The sequence below is a fragment of the Dicentrarchus labrax genome, unplaced genomic scaffold, assembly GCF_905237075.1.
Source record: "Dicentrarchus labrax unplaced genomic scaffold, dlabrax2021, whole genome shotgun sequence".
NCBI classification, from domain to species: domain Eukaryota; kingdom Metazoa; phylum Chordata; class Actinopteri; family Moronidae; genus Dicentrarchus; species Dicentrarchus labrax.
Genome location: NW_026136702.1, coordinates 11,271,441 through 11,286,071, shown reverse-complemented (window position 1 = coordinate 11,286,071; position 14,631 = coordinate 11,271,441). Strand labels below are relative to the sequence as shown.

The following is a 14,631-nucleotide window of genomic DNA, read 5'->3' as shown; positions in this document are numbered from 1 at the left end:
CATTAATCATTAATCTTAAAACCTTGTTTAACTACGCTGGAGTTCACAGAATGAACTGTTTAGCTGACAAATCTGCTACATGTGAATCCATATGCCATAATACTGTAACAGATGGTCATATAAGGTTTTCTCTGGTCCAATCAGAGAGACCGAGGGGGAAATTACACAAAGTTATTTAAAAAGATCTTGAGAAAACATTTGGAGCCGGAGCTTCATCTTCTGATTGTGCTCTCCTGTTAAGAGCTGAAAGATTCAGTAAAGCAGCCTACTTTATTCACCTTAAGTTTACCTCTGTTGAATATTTAATGAACAGTCCATCAAATGGTACTGTCAGTCATTTACCCTGTCTACAAAACCGCAGATGGTGGCTTAATGGAATATATCAGAATATGAGACCAGATATAAAACCAATATGCAGATAAAAGAGTTCAAGGAATACTTTATCTATATAAAGTCAAACATTTGCTGCTCCACCGGTAGTCGCAACCCCCCCTTGCGGACCCTTCCCTCCCCGGTCCAAAACCTCACTGTAGTAGTGGATAGTCGAGCCCCTGCTGGAGCAGAGAGTCAGCCCGCCCCGCAGAGCAGCAGACCGGGCTCTGCCGGTGACAGTACCAAACACACTCATCCTGGGCAGCAGCAGCAGCAGCAGCAGCGGTGGAGCAGCAGCGGGTCTACCGAGCTGCTGTGGACATGGACGGGTCTGGGAGAGAACGAGCAGACCGTAACTACTGAAAGAAAAGAGGAGGAGATTTCTTTTCTCTTTTTTTTGGTACTGGTTGCTGTTTGCTGTTTTCAAACAAAGTTGTATCTCGGATACACGCACAAGACAATCACTGCTGCAGGACATATTGCTGTACGGGGCTGCTAAAGAACATCTTGTTAAAGGTGAGTAGATAACGCAACGTGCAACAGTGATTCAGGAGGAAAGTCTGTGTGTTTGTGCTGTGTTCTGCTGAAAGAGGCTCAGTAAAGTTACTGGCTTTGTTTGAAAAGCTTTCTTATCATGTAGTTATGGAAGTGAGCAACTTATTTCATGATTGTATTGCTAATTTGCGCAAAATTATCCACAAACATGCGCGGTTTGTAGTCAAATATGACAAACTGTGGGTTGATTGTTGTTGGCTCCGTGCCTCAGGGTGCATGGATTAGTCTCCATGATTAATTGGTTATTGATAGTTTGACTTGTCAGAGTGATTAAAGTACTTGAGTATAATCTGTAGTTGATCCAGCTGAATGCAGTGGCTTAGTTTACCCACCAGTTTTCCTTCAGTTTCTTGCACTGAATTCAGCTGTTTTTCCTCAAGAACTGGTGCTTCTGTGTGTCTGTGTGTCTGTCTCTCTGTGTGTGTGTGTGTGTGTGTGTGAGTGAGAGAGAGTGAGAGAGAGAGAGAGAGAGAGAGAGAGAGAGAGAGAGAGGATATGAGGGAGAGAAACCAGGGAATAGGCATTTCTCTGTTATCTCCATCCAGCTGTTTCAGTGATTGGGGTTTGGGCTGCCCCTTGCAACTGATACTCACACTCACACACACACACACACACACACACACACACACACACACACACAAACACACACTCACATGCTCTTGCACACCACTTTTCTTGTTTTGGCAGTTCTCTCTCTTGACATCCGTGGCTGCTTTTCCCAGAGCGGATGAAGGGGCTGTGATAAAAAGCAAAGGTCACACAAAGAGAAAGAGACCATAGCCATTTGTTTTATGCTCTCAAGGCCTATTTTAATATATGGATTAGTTAGTAGTTGAACTAGAAACGCCCAGGGTCTTATTAGACCATAAATAATCCCCACAGGAGTAGCTATATGAATGTTGAAGGAGCATGCCTGAGATCCTCTCCATCTCCTTCTCATCTGTGGTGAACTCCCTCCCTGCAGTTGATTGATGGGTTGGACCTCATGTTGTCACAGCTATGAGACTTTGGCTGAATGCAAACATGAAGACAAGCACAAACGAGTGCACGCACACTGCAAATGTGGATTCTTATAAATGTTTTGCACACACATGCTCCCTCCTCTCCTGCATAGATGTTAACTTAGTGTTCTGGCATCACGCCACAGCACTGGGAGACCCTACATCATCCTGCCCTGTCACCACAGCACAGCACAACACAGAGAAGTGGAGAGGAGGATTTGGTGGTGGTGGGAAGTGATAACCAAGCTGTCGGGCAATCAGGATTGGAGAAACTAAGGAGGTAGCAGGTAGGGGGAGGAGGGTGTGATGCTGAAGGATCATTTTTATCACATGGCTCCTTCACAGGACGAGAAGCCCTGAGAGGGCGACCAAAGTCATGGTCAATGTGCTTTTCATAGCATGCAACACTCTCTTTTTTTCTTGTCTATTTCTCTGCTCCTGCGCTGCATTTTTTCCAGCTTCTTGCTTCTACTGTCGAATAAACCGACCTCCCATCATCTCCATTCATGTCTACATTGAGTTGACAAATATGTGTGAGTGGAAACTAGAACACAGCTAGAGGCACAATCACAGCTGATGCACATCTGCCAGCTCTTGCTCTGAAGACGGTGAAACATTAAAGACTTGCCTACTGTTCAAAAATGCTTTTTTTGCAGCTTCATTTGCTCATTAGATAATCTCAGCTGAAAATAGCACATAAATGTGCACATACAGCGGCACATCTGTGCACTCGGGAGCACTCATAACAAATTAAAGGAAAATCCCACATGCATAGCATACAGAATATTCCATATAGTGAGAGAGTGGTCTGATCCACACCTGTGATGCTCAATTAGCAAAATGCCTCTCCAGCCATCTGGGATTGAAATGATGATGGACTGCCATTTCATTTCGCTGCAGCGATGATGATGACGTTGAGTGGTGGACGTGATTAAAAGCATGCAAGTAGCATGTCGGCATATTTAATTCATCGTCATCCATCATGATGTAACATGGCCTCCCAAAGCCTTACACAACAGAAACTCCACCTCACACTGCTCTTATTAAACGCCACTGTAGGCACGTTTGGGACACACCTGGAAGTGTCTTTCTAATGTAATGCTGAGCTTTCATGTAGTGGAAGTGTGTGGAAGCACCATGTAGGAGCTTTAAATTCCTTTGAGGGAATCGTAGACTCAGAGGAGCTCAACAGATTTCTTAGTTTTGTCTTTCGTCTCCCTCTGTAACCCCTTTCAAGTCTAAAAAGTGTCAGACAAGCAGGTCTGTTTTGCAGTTCAGTTTTTCTAGATACAGTTTGTGAGACTAATGTTGATTCTGAGATCCAGTTTTCCTTCTGATTCCACTCAGCTGTGATGTGATGTGTCTAACAGCGGGTGTGCGTCATTGAGATTTCCGTCACAGTTTCTCGCTGTCAGCCCATTAAAACAGGACAAGAGCAAGAGCACAGCAGGGGAGAGACGAGCTGTCAGTCAGACTAAACAAACACACACACACACATACACACACACACACACACACACACACACACACACACACACACACACACACACACACACACACACACACACACACAAAGGCTACCCCTGTATGTGAAACTGTAATTAGTAGCTGCCTGGGTTTGCAGTGACCTTTCTTTTTCCTGCTTTTAAAGTTCTGGACTGAAACTGTAGCAACAACATCACTAATGGCTTTGCTTGCTTGTTCATGCACTTTTCATTTTTAAAGTCACTGACCAAGATATTTTACAACAGATTAATTATTTGCCATATAGGCGAGATTAAAAAAGACAATATTTTGAATTAGTGCTGGGCAGTATGACCACAAATTTCTCTTTCTTTCTTTCTTTCTTTCTTTCTTTCTGTATATCACTGCATTGTTTTGCATGACTGGACCTTTATATAGGTTTATAATAACTTAATCTACTGTCAGTAGTACATTGAATATAAAAACATTTTAATGATATCATGTATACTGAAGGCTTTTGCTGATTATAGGGTTTCCTTGGCCCCACCAAATGATAGAATATGAAGGATTATTAAAAAAAAATCAGTCACTGTCAACATTTACATAAAATAAGGATTTAAGTATTAAGAGATATTTCTCAAATGTAAGTAAGAAACAGCTAGTCACAAATTGTGTGCCATGGTGTTTTACCCAGTCAAGGTAAGGTAGGGTTATTCATTTTAGTATTATAAAGTTATTTATTTATGTATTTTTATTTATTCAGGGAAGTTTCTATCTTTTTCACAGGAACACACTGATCAGATTCGCACAATTGCACACATTCACACCTGGAAGCTTCCCAGTACAACCACAGTCTGATCTGCCACTGAGCAGCTCCGCTGGAGCTGTTGAGGTTCAGGGCATTGCTCAAGGAAACCTCAGTGGTGGTAATGAGGGAGGGGCAAGCCCTGCTTTTTCACTCTCCTCACTATCCTGTTAGTAAGAAGGGTGCACATCTTAATTAATCCCATGACAAACAAAATTGCTGCCTATCGAGGGTTTACAGCAGTTGTTTCAGCTATGCACCGGTGTGGTGGTATATGAAAAATTCATATCATACTGGTAATTACAAACGGTGTACTGCTTCATCCGGTATATCGCCCAGCAGTACTGTGAAGCTGTTTACAATTTAAGATACACCAGCAGATTGATCTCTCAGCTTTCATGCAGGTCAGAGTGGACGCACAACAAGTTAGCAAACTCCTGAGTTCTCAAGTGTTAATTCAGTTAATCATACATACACCGATCAGCCATAACACTATGACATGTTTTCAGTTTAGCATTCAGAATTTCTTTGTTTAAAATTGGTGTTAACACTGTTAAAGGAGAGACACACTGTTACCATAAACACCTTCAAAGCAGATTTGCAAAGCTTAAGCAGTGAGCCTACTAGAGCAGGTTTCGTGTTTACATTAGACATCATTTGGAAAAATCCGTCCTTGTTTACAGTGGTGTGCATGCATTCACATGCTTGTCCATCTTCATACAGAGATATTTATCTCATTGCTTTATTTCAGATTCCAGAAGAAATTGTTTATTAAGCCACATGATATTTTATTAATTTGATCTTTGACAGTACAGTCTGTTATGAAACATCAAAGATTAAGAAATATGTCTTGATTTCTATCAGTTCATCTTTGTCTTAGAACTTTTTGAGAGGCCCAACTGCTGCAAATCAATGATTTTCATCTGAGGAGTTAACAAGTTTAATTAGATTTCCTGAGCTCTTGAGTCATTGATAGGGCCACTCCACGTAAAATGTATGAATTTTTACAGTAGCAGTGTACTAGGAAATGCTGTAGTTAGTGTGTGAAAGTCCAAAAAACAAGAGACGTGTTGATTGTTTCCTGCAGTCACAAGGATCCATAAACAGTGCAGCACAACATCCCACCATCGTTTGCAATTCCTCTCTATTAAATTAATCTGTTTGTCAATTGAAACCATTGCAAAAAGGAATACAGCCTTAAAAGAGGTAAAATGAGGATCTTTTGCATTTCTGAGCCTGTATGCCTGACATGAAAGCCAGGTGAGCTATCTCAGGTTTACTATGCGCTCAAAAAGAATGAATGAAGTGTTTACACTCTGAAATTTCGAGGTTATTCAGACTCTAACATTATCCAGGCAGTCCAATTACTAATAGACAAACATTTAATTTGTTGAGTGGTTGCAGTAGAGACCATCACTTGTGTGTGTTACTGATGATAATGACCAGGGTTGAGCAGTGCAATCAAAGTCAAATACAGTCATCTTCGCCATGAATAGAAAAGGAAAGAAGGAAATGTGAACAGGGGAGGCTTTTTGAGTTGTGTTCAAAATGAAGTCAGAATTGGCAATTATGCTTATGAAGCTCTCATAACTGCAACACTTCAATTAAACGTAATTCATGAATATGTGCTTGCGGCTTTTCCATCAAGCCACAGGAGTTCAGCTCAGGTCTGCAGTGGGAAAAGAGTATGCTGCTTCTATCTGCAGTGATTTCAAGTTTGGCAAGTTTTGTACTTTTTTTCGAAAGGCTGTAGCATTGCTCTGTGGAAGGAGTTCTTAGTTTGTTGGTCCATGATTTTTGTCCAGATTGAAATGTCTCAAAATGTGGTACAGATATTCATGGAGCCAAGAGGGTGAATCCTAATAACTTTGGTGATCCCCTGACTATTCCTTTAGTGCCAGCATGAGGTTGATATTCTTTTGCAGATATTCATGTCAAACCTTGTGAGGCAGCTAACAAGCTTAACTAAGAGGGTGAACATGGTGAACATTATACTTGCAAAACATCAGCATGTTAGCATTACCATTTAGCTCAAAGCACTGCAGGAACCTCACAGAGTGGCTTGCATGACCTAACTAGTCAAAAGGAATATGGAGCTACAGATGCTCTCCAAGATCTCTGGCCTGCCTGCCCCAAGGTGTGGTTGTACAGACTCGGGTGGACCACTTCGGTCACTGGCCTGTCATCACCATGCTGTCCTCAGGCTCAGTCTGTCATTACCCTCTTTGACTTTTACAGACTTAAAAACACCCAAAAGCAGCCATAAAATGCCCCATGAACTTGCAGACTGCCTGTCTATTATCATGCTTGCAGAACCCTTTTCGTCACGACTGGAGATTCACAATGTGTGGGGCTTTTGTTGCGTAAGTTGATTGCATGTCAATTAAATTGCTGTTGGAATCTGATAGCTGAGATAGCAGGCAGAGGTGGGCTCTGAAAGCCCTTACAGTCTGTAAGAAGAGACAGAATCAATGCAGAGTGGAGTAAGTCTGTGTATAATGGACATTAGTGGGCAGAGCTCTGGCACAGATCACATTAGAACCAGGAGTGCTGAAGTCTGCCAACTGCTCCAAACGTCCATTAGTAGACCAATCAAACTGTGTTTGCTCAACACTCATTCATTTGTTCACTGCACCCCAAAGGTACTGTACTGAAACTTCTATTACTCGCTGAAATTGCAGTTTGGAGTCCTCATTATGTTACAACATGTAGATATCAACGTTGGCAGTGTTCAAATGCAGCAGCTGTCCTGTGTGCATAGTATGGGCACCATCACATTGTTTGTTCAATACACATGAAAACAGTTTTTATCCATTTGAGCACAGCATTCCCTTTCCTCCTTTCTCTCTCTCTCCTTCCAAGGAGAAGGTAAAGTGGCCTCATATGTCACAAAGCGTCACTTCACTGCTGTCAGGAGGTTGATGTATGAGGACCGAAATGGCCAGTGCTGAAACAGCAGACCACACACGCACACACTCACAGATACACACAAACACAAGATTGATGGATGACACAAGTATTAGGTCCAGAATTGGGGCTCATTGCCCGGTAGCAGATGAACGGTTTTAGGAGGTCAAGGAGGCGACTGACTGGAGACAACCTGCAGCTGCAACAATTAGATGTTTTTATTGGTAGCAATCTTGTCTCTAAGAGAAAACCAATTCGGGTCTCTAGGAATTGTTTAGTCAGGAGACATTTTTCTTCTTTTAGCCTGAAAATCAGGAAATAAATGTTCTGTCAGAAAGGAGCTCTTTATGTGACTAACAACGCCATTGATTAAGCTGTTTGTTGATTTGTCTCCATTGGAAACCTGATTTGTGCCAGCAAGGGAAGCAAAACATGAAATATTGATCAGGTTTAAAAGCTCTTCAGCCCCTGCTGGTTTGTTTTGGTGATTTCCCCAGGATTTTTTAAAGGAGCCTCCCTGATATGATTTTGTCTTTTCAAACACTACAAATCTTTTTCTCAGCACTGTCTAAAACAACTATCTCAGCAGAATTGAATCAGTGCAGCCTGTGCAGAGGGGCACCTCTGAGCTAATAACATAAGCAAAGATCTGTTGACACCCAGTTGTTTGGACATGTGTCTGATTTATAGATTAGATTTCCTCCACCCTCTTGGCCAGCTACTTTCCCATTATGTGTGTGTGTTTTGCTCGGAGGAGTGAAGCCAGCTCGGAGGATGCGTCTGCCAGATGACCCCTCAGCAGAATGCGTACCACACGGTGCCCCTCCCCCTTCCTGCGTCAGCTGACTAGCTTGGGCTAACTGTGGTCGGCTTGTCTCGTGGAGGCAGAGAGGAGAAGAAGATGGGGGGGGGTTGGCTGGGAAGTTAGAGTATTTACATCATGACCCAGCGTATCGCTGCACACCGTACGCTCAATGGTAAAACTATGGGATAGATCCCTCCTTTTTAATTGCTGACAGATGTTTTCCCCCCTCGTCATCCATGCCTTCATCTCTTTCTTTCTCATACACACATGTTGGGCCCTGATGTTCCCAGAAGTCTTCCGGGAACCTCTGGGATGCCTTCCCAGCCGTGGTCTTGGTAACATAACTCCCACCACCCTCTCGTCCGAGCCAGCCCTCATCCCTCAGTGGCCCTGTCGCACGTGGATTTCCAGGACTCAGCTGGCCTGGAATCTGTCCTGCACTTATGAAACATTTGGCAGATTTTAAACAGAGCTGCAGTTTATGAAGTGATGCTGTCACTGGTTTCAGCTGAGTTTCAGTGGGATTCGGACTCAGACTGACAGAGCTGAATGTTGTAGGTGTTGTATGCACTGTGTCTTTGTCTGCTCTGCATTATCCTGCAGAGAATTAGTTATGGAGGATTGTGTCCATCTGCTGAGTGAGATTTCTTGGAAATGAGAGACACAGTACGGATAAAAAAAAGAAGAACGGGGATTGTCTTGTGGCTGATCAGCAGAAAAGTGAAATCAAGTCCTCAGCATACTGTGTGTGTGTGTGTGTGTGTGTGTGTGTGTGTGTGTGTGTGTGTGTGTGTGTGTGTGTGTGTGCTTGCGTGTGCGCGTACCCGCCCAGCTGAATTTTAAATGTACTAGACAATGAGTCCAGTGTGATTCTTTCACATACACGCGTCCTCAAGCCTCCCTCTGCATCCCTCTGCATCCCTCTGCGTATGACATTCAAAAGAGTTATTGTCCAAATAAGCCTTTGATATTCATATTATTATTAACAGGCTGGATCAGCGTGAAGCTCGCTGTGTTTGGGGTCTTGGCGTTTTTTTCCCCCCCTCCCTCGGCCCAGACTAAGGGCAGCCAGAAGTAGGTCAAAGTTTAGTGGAGCGTCCTGTCTGAGCAGGATGATTGGAGAGGTGGAGGGGGGTTAATTTACTCAGAAATTTGTTTTGTCAGGATAAACCCCTTGAAGATGTATCATCTTGTTTTCAAGGGGGTTTAAAACACTTGAATGAAAAACAGAACAGTACAAGACACAATAATATATAACACACACAAAAATGATTTAAACTATTTAATGATGCAGTAATTAATCATTAAATAAAAGTTAGGGTTGTCAAGTTGTGAATCCTCAATGTAGCTTGCTCATATAGATGGTTTAACCCTCTGCCCTCTAGAAAAACATTATCCAGTTACCTTTTATTAATGTTTAATTTTAACTGAAGGATTGATGGCCAATTGTAGAGTAGAAAAACTAATAAAATCTCATTAATGAAGGTAATAGAGACCAGACTGATGGCAGAGCCAAAGTGTTTATGTTTATGATAGTTTAGAAAGAGTGATTATTTTTAGAATGTTTTATCATTATAGGATTTTTTAAGAGTAACTCAAAACCCCCTGAAACTTCTCACCTTGCTGCAGTGATGTAGAAGTGTACTCCACAGTGTGTCAGTACACCGTGCACACTTCTAATCACACATATCAGTGTTGTTGGATTCAGGGTAAAACAAACTTTCAACCAGAGAGGGCAGCAAAATCCTGCTTTTCAGCCTGATGTTAAGTAACTCTTTAAACTCTCAAATATTTAAACTTAGTATCAGTCGGGCTCTCAAAGGTTAAATATACCAAACAAAGCAATCCTTTGCTAAAATGTCCTCACAGCTTGGAAACTCGAAACATCCTTTTTATCCATACAGCATATCACTCATCAACAAAGGCTAAATAAATCTTTTACTTTCAATGAATTAAACTTACTTTACTGAATAACCCTGATTGTTTCATGATAGCCTACCCTTGAAACCACTAACACATTTTAATAGTACAAGAGTCTATACTGCCATGCTAGCAGCTCTGTGAGGCTGTACTGCTTTGAGCTAAATGCTAATGTGAGCCTGCTAACATGCTGATACCAAGCAGGTGTAATGTTTACCATGTTTATTTGAATAGTGTAGCATGTTAGCAGGCTCACATTTGCTAATTAGCACTAAACACAAAGTATGGAAGAAGTCACTGGAACCATTCACATGCAATGTGATATGTTATGTTCGCTTTTGAGAATTCAGTCACTCTGTTGGCCTTGTTGACCCTTCTGAGCAAAACGTACCTCTACAGATTAGGATGTCTGGGTGTCTGGGTGTCGTGCGAGAGGGGACTGGGTTGAGGAGAGGTCAGACTCTCGGGTTAGAGTTGAGAAGAGCGGGGCTGGAGGGGTGAGGGTCATGTGGTGGGAGCTAGGCATTTCAGTCCAAATCAGTCTTGTATCATAAAGTTTAAACACATGTCGTTACAATAGCTCCACTTTTAGAACCCAAATGTCTGGCATCCGTTACTATAAAGGATCTGGAATATTTATAGTTATCAGCAGAGTTTGTTGAAAGGGATTATGCCCTTTTCCTTTTGGTTCTTTTCTCACTGTCCTGGTTGGCTTGTGTTACGTAAGAGAGCTTTCAAAAATCTGATTTTGTCATTGACATGAGGGAAAGTAAAGCGGGAGGAATGGACGGCATCTTCATGATTAAACCATGAATTATAGCTCATCTGCCGTATCTCACCCTTCCGTTCATTGTCAGCAGACGAGGATTTGCTGGTGTGCTGAGTTCGAAAAAACGTAGCTCCTGTCTGCTGTCAAAGATCAAACGGATAGATTAAGGTGGAGATGGAGCGGAGGTTTGGAGGGGTAGCAGCGGCGGATGCAGAAATGAACGGATGAAATGAGGCCAGTGTCATCCTGTCTCATTTACTATGCAGGCTTGGGAGGGGATTAGCCTCGCTTACATAACTCTGTCTCCCCCGTCTCCCCCCTGTAACTAGCCCAACTCCTCCCTTTTCCCCATCCCCTACGCTCTCCCCCTCTCTTCTGAGATTGGTGTTGGCCTATTTGTTCTTCCATTTTTTTTTCTTTCGTTGTTTTTGTAGCCCATCTTCTTTTCGGGAACAAAAGTCCTGAGAGGCAGAAGACAGAAGGAGACTGATTCAGAGATGATGATGAAGGTGAGGGGCAAAAATTAGGAAGGGGATGTAGGGAAGGGGCATTGGTTGGAGGTGGTGGAAACAAAGCAAAAGCTGTTGAGAAAGAGAGTGAATCTAATGAAAGGTCTGCAGATAAAGCAAAAGGAAAAGAGGAAACAGGAGAAAAAAGGGGGATGGGGGGGAGTGTTGAGATAGTCTATTTATAGTTTATCCCTGCTGTTGGGTTAGACCGCCTGGCCCAGCACAGCACAGCTCAGCATCCATGTCAGTCTTCATGTCAGTCTCCATTAGCTCCATAAACACACTAACACACACATATACGGTATGTACGCTGAGCGCGTAAATCCAGGCTGTCACGAAAACATGGCTATGCTGACCTTTTTCCACTGAAGTACAAGTAAAGGAGTATTACACACTGACAGATCTGATGGTGTGTGTGTGTGTGTGTGTGTGTGTGTGTGTGTGTGTGTGTGTGTGTGTGTGTGTAAGGCGCTGAGGTGCTAGAGTTAACAGTCAAACAGTGTCTGACATAAATATGCTGTGAAAAGTGGGTGAAATTGCGTGCCACTCAGCTCAGTGGATGAAAAGATTATCTTTTGAGGCAAACGGCATAATGGAGTACACGTCAAAGTACATCTTCTCCCTGATTTTACTTCTTAATCTCAGAAATAAATTAACTGTTCATGTCCTTCAAGTTGTTTTTTTGTTGTTAGATCACATTTGCATGTCTATGGTTTCTCTTTTTCCTCCCGTCCTCTCATATACACACAGCTACAAGCACATGTGCAGATGAATGCATGTATTTCAGAGAGAGAAACGTTTTCCTTCAACTACATTTAACTGTGGGCTTCCCTTCTGGCTGACTTGGATGACATCAGTGCTCTTGTTTATTGTACCTGCTGCAGGCAAATGCACACACACACACACACACACACACACACACACACACACACACACACACACACACACACACACACACACACACACACACACACACACACAGTGTATGCTGACAAATACACATTCATATGATCTAACTGAGTCACAGGCAGTGGAAATAGCTCCTGTTTTAAACTTAATGCAGGAGGTGTTCACTGTTTCTGCAAATAACCATTATTATGTATTTACTATAGCAGTACAGGCTCAGGGTGATTTTGGTTTCATTTTCACGCTTGTTTGGTCCCGGATTTGGCTCTACTGCATAAAAACAGCTCTGATTTTATTATGTAAAGTCAATAGCACAAATTCTAAACACTGACCATTTTTTATTTATTTGCGCATGGGAAGTTATTAACTGTGAGCTGAAGGCTGTGAGGACTGGCCAGCTACTGTATAAGTTCCTGGATGATTCATGGAACAGTCTCGGGGTTGCACAGGACCTCGTTTGTTTCTGCTGTTTCTGCCCCTGGCTCACCCTGCTCCAATAACACACTAACTGTGGCCGTGGCAGAGGACACACATTCATGAACACACATAAACGCTAGTGTTCACAACATGCACATTTGCTGGCGTCTGCACGCTTGCAGAGAGACAGACAATATGTATTCACTGTCACGTTTTCACTCCCACCATGCAATATAGCACATAGAGGCAGATGCTGGAAATCATCTCAAGGCTTGAGACATATATTAGCATCACTATTTGTCTTGAACTTGCTCTTGTGTCTATTTCTTCACTCTGTTGTTGGTTACTGAATACAGTCAGTACATATTTTCTCTCTGCTGTGGCACAGAGGGGCATTTCTGTGGCAAATTACATGTACTCAGTTACAGTTTTGAAGTCCTCCGCTCAGCAACTTTAGCGACAGTTTGCAAACCAACAACATAGCTAACACCACTTGCTTTGTCGTTTTTTACACTATGTCATTGGTATCTGTCATAGTATTGGATTCCTCCAGAATCACTTATCACACCTTTTTAAAGTAAGATTTTGAATGCAACCCTCTTGCTTACTGAGTACTTCTTCCACCACTGGTCAGTGGACAAAAAAAGAACCATATACACTCCTCAGAGTTGTTTCCATGTGTTCTTGTGACAGCACCCACCATCCTGCGGTAGTCATGGATGGTGAAACATGATAGAGACAAAAATCCTTCAGTTTTATGCAGTCAGTGTGAAGCGTGACAGCAGCTGCTCTCATGCTGTTTGTCTCATTTCAGCTTTTCTCCACGTTTAAGTTCAATGCACAGTTCAAGTGTAGCCAGTTGCTGACAGGTGCTTCGATGTGTTTCTGTGAAATATGTGTCGATCTCTCGTCTGGCAGTCCCCCCCCTCCATCTCTCCTTCCTTTCAACAACTTCCCCATGCACACTATGTTCCCTCTCCTTTGAGCTGAGAAGACTGAATATGTGCATAGAAATGTATTTGAAATAATGGAAGAAAAGCTAAAGACATGAAGAATAATATGAGAGGACACAAAGTGTGTGAATGAAAGGAGATGATTCACCCCAAAGAAAATTTTACAACAACAGCCGGGAAAAGGAAAAAAAAAAAAAAAAAAAAAAAATTTTTTCCTCTGTGTGGGGGGGGGGAAAAAAAAAAAAAAAAAAAAAACCAAAATTTTTTTTTTTTTTTTTTCCCCCTCTCCCTTTTTTTTTTTTCTCCCCCCCCTCCTTCCCTTTTCTTCCCCCCCCCCCCCCCAAAAACAAAACATGCAAGATCATCCTTTTTTTCTAGTAAAAGAAATTTCATAGTAGAGGTTGATTGCGTGCGGCTGTGGCTGAGCATCAGCTGCTGCATGTGCTTAAGATTGGTTACAGTGATAGATTTGACCCACCGCTGCTGCCGCCCCTCCTCTCCCTCCTCCCGATCTCATGTCATCTCATCTAATCTGGCCACCAAGAAGGACGACTTAAGATCTGAAATCTTAGAAGAACATTACAGAGCAGGAGAGTAAGAGGAGGACTGTATCGATTAGTTGTTTCATTTAAGGGAGGCTCGAGTACTGTACATGATGAGGTTATTCTCCTCCGGCAGTGGTGGATATACATTTACTCAAGTACTATACTTTTATGCTACTTTATACTTCTAGTACTGCCCTGATCAGCTACTGTACTTCACTACATTTATCTGACAGCTCTGATTAATATTTTACATAAAAAACATTTGATGAACAAAACAAATTGTTAAACTTTCAAATAGAGGTTTCCAACCTTTTTGGGTTGTGACCTTGTATTTAAAAAGAAGCAGTGCCTAATTGTTACATGTCAGGGTCTAAGAGTGATTTCCCCTCTACACTTCTCAGATGATTTCATTAAAACTCAGTTTGAAAATTATCCACTATTTCACAATAAAAGGAAAGATTAGAGAAAAGTCCAAATATGAAATACAAATTATTTTTATTATATATTAAATAGATAAACTAGCACCACCTCAAGCAGCTACAACAGTAACATGCTGCTTATAAATTCATGCTATTAACAAACTAATAGATTTAAGGTATTTTTACTTAAGAAAGGTATCTCAGTGCTTCTCCCACCACTCTCTTTGGTCTGTGTTCATGCTTTTCTTGGATAAAACATTGCTGGATAAAGGTGAAAGAAATGA

At 42.1% G+C, this 14,631-nt stretch overlaps 1 protein-coding gene across 1 annotated transcript in view; it reads left to right on the top strand.

Annotated features, from left to right (window-relative positions):
• The first annotated feature begins 594 nt into the window (after window positions 1-594).
• Window positions 595-14,631, top strand: part of lzts2a (leucine zipper, putative tumor suppressor 2a) — a 44,788-nt gene continuing 30,751 nt past the window's right edge. Inside the window, exon 1 of the mRNA XM_051426585.1 lies at window positions 595-888. The gene's annotated coding sequence lies outside the window, so the exon portion shown is untranslated. The remainder of the gene's footprint in view (window positions 889-14,631) is intronic.